Raw genomic sequence first — 7,340 nt, 5'->3', positions numbered from 1 at the left:
AGTGGTTCTTGCATGATTTGGTTTCTTTTTATCTAGAGAAGCTCCAAAAAGATCAGTTCTCTTATGACATTAGAACTAGTGTCTGTCTCTTCTGCAGTGTGATGAGTTTCTTGTAGAACTCCACAGCCTTGGAACAACACAGGCAACAGAAAGTCCTGAAGTTGACTAAAAATGTTTCAAAAGCCTACAGATCCCATAGGCTTCAGATAACATTAGTTAATAAGAGCTCAGTAGTAAAATTTATGAAATACTGTAATATTGCTTGACAAAATATGTGTGTATTTATATATTTTGTTTATCAGCTGATACAAGTGTGAATTCTCCTTTTGCTGGAGTTATGGTTCTGCCATGGCTTGTTTCCTCTGCCCATTGTAAAATGCATATGATGTCCTAGGGCTGCATAATAAATCAAATAAGAAGATGGACCCAGACTCTTCACAGAGGTGTCTGTGAAGAGGAGGAGAGACAGCAGGCACATGAGTTGAAATGAACAGTTCATAATGAATTTAAGAAAAAAACTTTTTCCCCATGAAGTCAGTCAAGAGGTGCAACAGATTGCTTAAAGAGGTTGTGCAGTCACTCTTCTTGGAGTTTATCACACCCCAGCTGGACAACATGCTTGAAACTGTTCAAGAGCAACTCTATGGCCTCAGAGCTGATTCTACTTTGAGTAGGAGGACAGCCTATAGACCTCCCAAGGTTCCTTCCAGCCTGAATTATTTTGTGATTCTGTGATCTGAAATAAAAATAACCAGCCAGGGTGCCACAATTTCAAAGCTATTAAATAATCTTCTGTTACCAGCAAACAGACCCCTCTGCATAGCAGACTGGCAAGGTTAGTGTTTAAATAGATGTGCCACTCTGCATGCTATGATGGACAGATTATGCATGTGCCACCCAGTTCTTAAATAAAGTAGTTTACATGGCATGATCATTCTCTTATGAACATACATAGTCTGCTCGTGGATATATACATATATATATGTATATATATATATACATATATATATGTATATATATTTTTTCCCTGGGAGCAAACACACCTAGTCATAATCTTATAGGCAAGAAAAATGCAGGTAAGGAAAATTTTCTGGAGGAATCAAAACCTGCACAAATCTAGACATTGCAGAAATTCAGATTTGTCAATTATAACATGGAGGAAACACTGAATCCCTGAAGCAGAGAAACCCAGAAGTGTTGTCCAGGCAAGAGGAGACGTGTTGTGGTAAACACAGTCTGAAGACTTCAGTTCTTTTTAAAGCATAATTTAAAGAAAAATATATTGTAGTCCTGCAGACTGAAGATGATAAAGGGCTGCAGAAGTGCACTAAGGTCACCCTTCTGGATAAGGCAGTCTCTTGGCTCATAAATACCATGAAGCATTTCAAGTCACCATGGTTACTTTAGAATGCAAGCTATAGTTATTATTCCAGTAAAATCCTGGGTCTGTGAACCACTCTAAGATAAGAATAATGAACCTTTCATTAGTTGGGCAGAGACATATCATTCTACCTCTCAGATTGCATAACTTCCATTTCATATGGGGGGAATTTGAGCTATGCAGCTTGCGTCTGAGATTCTCAGGCAATTGCAAAGCACAGACATGAGTTGTTTTCCCAAAGATGAGACTAAGGGCTTGATTGAAAGCCCATCGAGTCCATCTAATGCAGAACCATGCTGCCAGACAAGAATGTTACTGTAGGCCAAGGTCCTCGGTAGCGTCGTCCAAAATAAGCAATACTTTTCCCCATGACATATATATGTATAGATATATACATATAAAAATTCAGATTAAATGAGGAGTATGAGGTGTTCATCTGTGAAAAATCAATTTGTAGTTAATCAGTATGACCTGTGATGTATCTTGGAAAAACCATGCTCCTGATAGTTGTTAAATTGTTACAACCTGTAACGAAAAAAATCAGAGGGAAAAGCAAAAAGCTCAGTTTATTTCTTTAAAAATAAAAGTATTAAGACACTCTTTATGGTTTATTATTTCATATGTTATGTTTTTAGATGCAGAAGGTTGCAAAGTGAAATGGATGTTGTTTTCTTTTTTTCTTTTTTTCTTTTTCTTCTTTTTTTTTTCCAAATAGACATTTGCCAAGCAACTTTGAAAAGTGTTACCCAGAACCTCTGAGCAATGCTGGAAAGAACGTGACTCCCCCCACAATGTAACTATACTGTTACTGCTTTCAAGGAGAAAATCCACAGACTTATGACTTACCATACAGAATTTTTCTAGTCATCCAAAATATGTTTAAGGGAAAACACATGGCTGTTAAACTCACAAAATGAATTTCAATCTACACACTCTATCCTTTTTACTACTTTAAGTTGCTGTTATGTGGAAATCTGAATTTAACCATCTCACCATTAAGCATTTCCAGAACAACAGACTAAGATGATGTAAATTCAGGATTATGGCTTTGCCATAGGGTCAAAGGGCAGAATCTGAGCGGTGTTAGAAAGCACTGGTTTAATAACAAATAGTAGCAGTAAAGTGAATGAAAACATTCAAGAGCTTTTATTCTCTGTTTATTTAAAAATTGGAAACAGGACCTTTATTATGATAATACACCAGTTCATGGTATGCAGTGGTGTAACAGAAAAGGATAATGAGACTGTCTGGATCTATTATGAAAGACAATACAAGAGCAAAAGGCTCGTGGTTATGTGTCCCTCCATATTGCTCACAGAGTGCCACAGCAGCATTCTGAAGGGGCCTTCTCAACTAGTCTGCATTGCTTTTTAGTCCACCACATTTCTATTATTTCAGGAAGTGAGAATGTCGGTTGCTCCTGATCATATTGCAGGCATTAAGTGATACAGATATCTGTCTGTTATGGACTAAGCTTGGTCAACCAAGTCTTTCATGCACAGTTGTTAACCATGTGTCAGGTGAAAAACTGTTTAGATTCAAGAAGAGTGATCTACTGAAGATGTCCATGACCTATAGTTAAATATTAGACTTTGATGCTTGGTTGAATTTTTGCACTTTCTCTCTCTCCATCCTCTTCACCTTTCAATTTTATTTTTTTGCAGGAGCAGAAAACTTGCTTTCAGGTATAGCAATTTGGCCTGAGGCATGAACATGACCAAATGCAGATAGTTAACAGTTAATTTCTAATAGTTCAAGCAAAAGGAGGTTTGCACATGCTTATTATAAGACATCGTTATCAGCCTGTACTGATTGAACAAAAGTAAAAGTGCCAGACATCACATTGTTAAGTGGAGACTTAGCAGTTAAATCTATAACAGTTTTCAGGTGAGAGACAAAATTATTCAATTAAATGAACAGAACATTTTAATAATATAAAAAGTACTGAAATGACTCGGAATATTCAATAACATCTCTTCAAAATCATCTTTGCATCCTATCTTGTTGTATACAACACTGAATCTTAACATGGAGATCTCCAAGGAGGAAGACTTCACAACATTCCTGTGCCAGTGCTCCTTCACCCATACAGTAAAGAAATGTTTCCTGATGTTCAGATGGAGCCTCCTGTGTTCCACTGTGTGCCCAGTGCCTCTTGTCCTGGCACTGGGCACCACTGAAAACAGCTTGGCTACATTTTCTTTGCACTCTCCTTTGGCTATTTTTATACACTGATGAGATCCCCTGAGCGTCCTCTTCTCTAGGCTGAACAGTCCCAGATCTCTCAGCCTTTCCTCACAAAAGAGGTGCTCCTGTTTCTTCATCATCTTGGTGGCCCTTTGCAGGACTCTCTCCAGTAAGTCTGTGTCTTGTACAAGGGATCCCAGAAGAGGGCCCAGCACTCCTGGTGAGGCCTCACCAGTACTGAGTAGAGGGGAAAGATCACCTTTCCTCAGCCGGCTGGCAATGCCTTGCTTGATGCAGCCCAGGACACTGCTGGCCCTCTTATTGGCAAGGGCAGATTTCTGGCTGATGTTCATCTTGGTGCCCACCAGGACACCCAGGCCCTTTCTGCAGAACTGCTTTACAGCTGGGTGGCCCCAGCACATCCTGGTGCCTGGGGCTGTTCCTGCCAAGGTGCAGGACTTTGCCCTTCCTCTTGCTGATCTGCATGAGGTTCCTGTCAGCCCATGTCTCCAGCCTGTTGGGGTCCCTCTGGGTGGCTGTTTGAGCCCCCGGTGTACTGCGCTCTCCTCCTGGTTTTGGGCCATCTGCAGACTTGATGAGGCTGCACTCTGCTCCATCATCCTGATCATTAATGAAAATGTTGAGCAGTATAAAACTACAGAACAAAGTAGTATTACTTGATACTGTAAAGAAATCTGACTGAATGCAGCCCTTCAAAGCTCAGCTTTGTCTGCTCACTTCAGCAGTCACCAACCATTCTTTGCCCCAATAAAGGCTCGGAGCCAAAATTCTTCAGATTCAAATCTGTTGTGTCTAGTGTTTATCAAAAGATCAACATCATTAATTTGAAATGCTTTTCAAAGTGTTTCAGCAGTCAGTTCAGTCAGCACATGCTTACTTTGAAGAAATGAAAGTGCTCCAAGTTAGACAACACGAAGCATAACATGGCACTCTAACGGACAGAGCCATTTCACAATCACAACACTGATATTCTTACTACAGTAGGAAGAGTGGTAGAGTGTGAGCACAGTGCCAGAATTGCACCCTTACTGTTAACTGCAATACTAATAAAATTACAGTCTTATAACCACAGCACAAAAAGAAGGGTGGTATTTTGTGTAAAAATAAACCTGAAAATGTTTTTCAATGGGCTATGAAAAATCTCAGTCTTTCTATTGTTTAAGATACGGTTTGCACTGTAGTGTCAATAAAGAGCACAATAGGTAAAATCTTTCTTTTTCTTGACAGCTTGAGGTCAGATTTTTGAACAGAAGGAAGCTGAAAAAAAAAATCAGCAAATAACAAAAAGATATGACAGGGTCCTCAATGAATGTCTAAGTCAGTATGAAGTCATAAAGTGGACCCTTCAGGGTTATATATGGCATTCCAAGGTCCTAAAATCTATAAAAGGCTGGGGAGTCAGGTGGTATCCTAGGGACCAAAGATACAAAAGATTGGTTTGAAGTAAAGAAATAAAATAGCTGCAGAATGGATTATCGTGATCAAACATCTGAACCTCTTATATTACACAGGTTATAGGTGTTAACTGAACAAATGCTGTATTTCCACTCATAGCTAGGCTCCTGGATAACAGGAATTTGCACTCAGATGCTGTGGCTTGGTTTGGTTAGTGGCTCTGCCATGAGGGGCAATGGCCTTGCCAACTACACAGGAGAGGCAAGCAGCATTTCTTTCCCCTCTCCTCCTTAAGTTTCCTCTAACCAACATGGCAGGACAAGACAGTGGGATGTTGCTCATCCTTCTGAGACATTTGCTGTGTTCTGGTGAACATGATGAATTCAGCAGTGTTACCAACACCACTTTGGTCAGCTGTGCTGCGAGCTTTCTGCTTCTCACATCCACTGTGACAGTAAATTGTGAGCTTGTCTGTGTAACCTGGCTCTGTCAATAGCTGAGGCCTCTGAGATGAAATCTCTTGTATCGGCCCACACTAATATTAAAAAAGAATACACTCCAGCTGCTTGCGTCCCAATATCTTCCTTGAGACTCTACTGAATAAGGTTTAGACAGGACAGTGACTATCATTTAAGTGGTTTTGTCCTGTATCTGTCAACAAGAGGTATGACACCAGGGCATGATGAAGTGCAGCAAGGACGGTTCTGCTTTGCTGATCCATCCCTGTCGTTGTGCACCGCTCCCTGCAAACTTTAACAGCAGCTCTTCTAATTCTAGATATGAAATTCCTGATCTTTTTTAAGCAGTGAATGGCCAGGAGCCATATCGCCTTGCAGTACACAGCCAGCTATTTACACACAGCTGCTTTTGGACAGCTATCAGTTAGCTGGGGTTTCATCCAGTGAGCATAGTCCATGCAGATTTTGAATTTCTCTCACTGTTTATTCAAAATGTCATGAGCACCAAGTCAAACTCCAAACAGAAGTCATTGCACCAACTTTATTGCTTTATCAGCCAAACTTGTAGTCTCAGTCAAACAACTGTATCAAGTTACCATATGCAAGATAACAGTTTACCTCTCTGGCAGTGTAAATAAACCTTGAAGCGTGTGTCAGTCATGCCTGCTTTGGAAATGTAAAAACCGGCCAACTTGAATTACAGTCAGGATCTTAAATCTTTTATTAGGCACAGTTGGGTCAAGATGCAAACTTATTTTTAAATGCAGAGAAAATTTAGTTTTTAATAAAGTGAGGAAGAATGGTGTGTATTCATTGCCTCTGCAGATCAGGTTGCTTTATAGGTGTGTCACTACAGACATTAGCACTGGCAAATGTTGTCTCCACTGGTTGCTTTGCTTGATCAAATGGCTTTTCACTTTAATCAGCTGTTCCCATGTTGGCCTCAGGAGTGGAGCTTGTCCTGCTCTGCACAATGCAGTAAGAGAGGCTTCTGGCAGCCTCGCCCATTTCTCTGGCTTTCCTGTCTCTGCTGCTTCAAGGCCCCATGTACTGCCTCCCTCCTCTGAGGAAAGTCAAACAAAAACAAACTTCTGCTCTTAGTTGCCAGCTTCTGTTCCTTTGGCTCTGCTTTATTTAGTTATTTAGTTATTTATTTTACTATAAGTCATGATTAAAACTACCCATTTACCAAACCACCTCTGAGAGGCACCTGGGCTGGACATCCTGCACCTGGACTGGGGCAATCCTAAGCATAGAATACAGGTGGGGCAGAGGAGGAAGGATGGAGAGCAGCCCTGTGGAGAAGGACCTGGGGGTGTTGGCTGATAAGAAGCTTGACATGAGCTGTCAATGTGCGCTTGCAGCCCAGAAAGCCAACCTTATCCTGGGCTGCACCAAAAGTAGCATGGCTAGCAGGGTGAGGGAGGGGATTCTCCCCCTCTGCTCTGCTCTCATGAGACCTCACCTGGAGCACTGTGTTCAGCTCTGGGGACCCCAGCACAAGAAGGATGTGAGTTTGTTAGAGAATGTCCAGAGGAGGGCCACAAAGGTGATCAGAGGGCTGGAGCACCTATGATAAACAAGGCTGGGGTTGTTCAGCCTGGAGAAAAGAAGGCTCCAGGGAGACCTTATAGCGGCCTGCTGGTACCTAAAGTGGGCCTACAGGAAAGCTGGGGAGAGACTTTATAAAATGGGAGGTAGTTATAAGACAAGGGGTAATGGCTTTAAACCAAAAGAGGGTAGGTTTAGGTTGGATATTAGGAAGAAATTCCTCACAGTGGATGTGGTGAGGCATTGGAGCAGGTTGCCCAGAGAGGCTGTGGATGCTCCATCCCTGGATGTTCAAGATCAGGCTGGATGAGGCTTTGGGCAACCTGGTCTGGTGGGAGGTGTCCCTG

The sequence above is a fragment of the Oxyura jamaicensis genome, chromosome Z (assembly GCF_011077185.1).
Source record: "Oxyura jamaicensis isolate SHBP4307 breed ruddy duck chromosome Z, BPBGC_Ojam_1.0, whole genome shotgun sequence".
NCBI lineage: Eukaryota > Metazoa > Chordata > Aves > Anseriformes > Anatidae > Oxyura > Oxyura jamaicensis.
The sequence above is the reverse complement of the archived record's forward strand: the minus strand, read 5'-3'. Positions refer to the sequence as shown.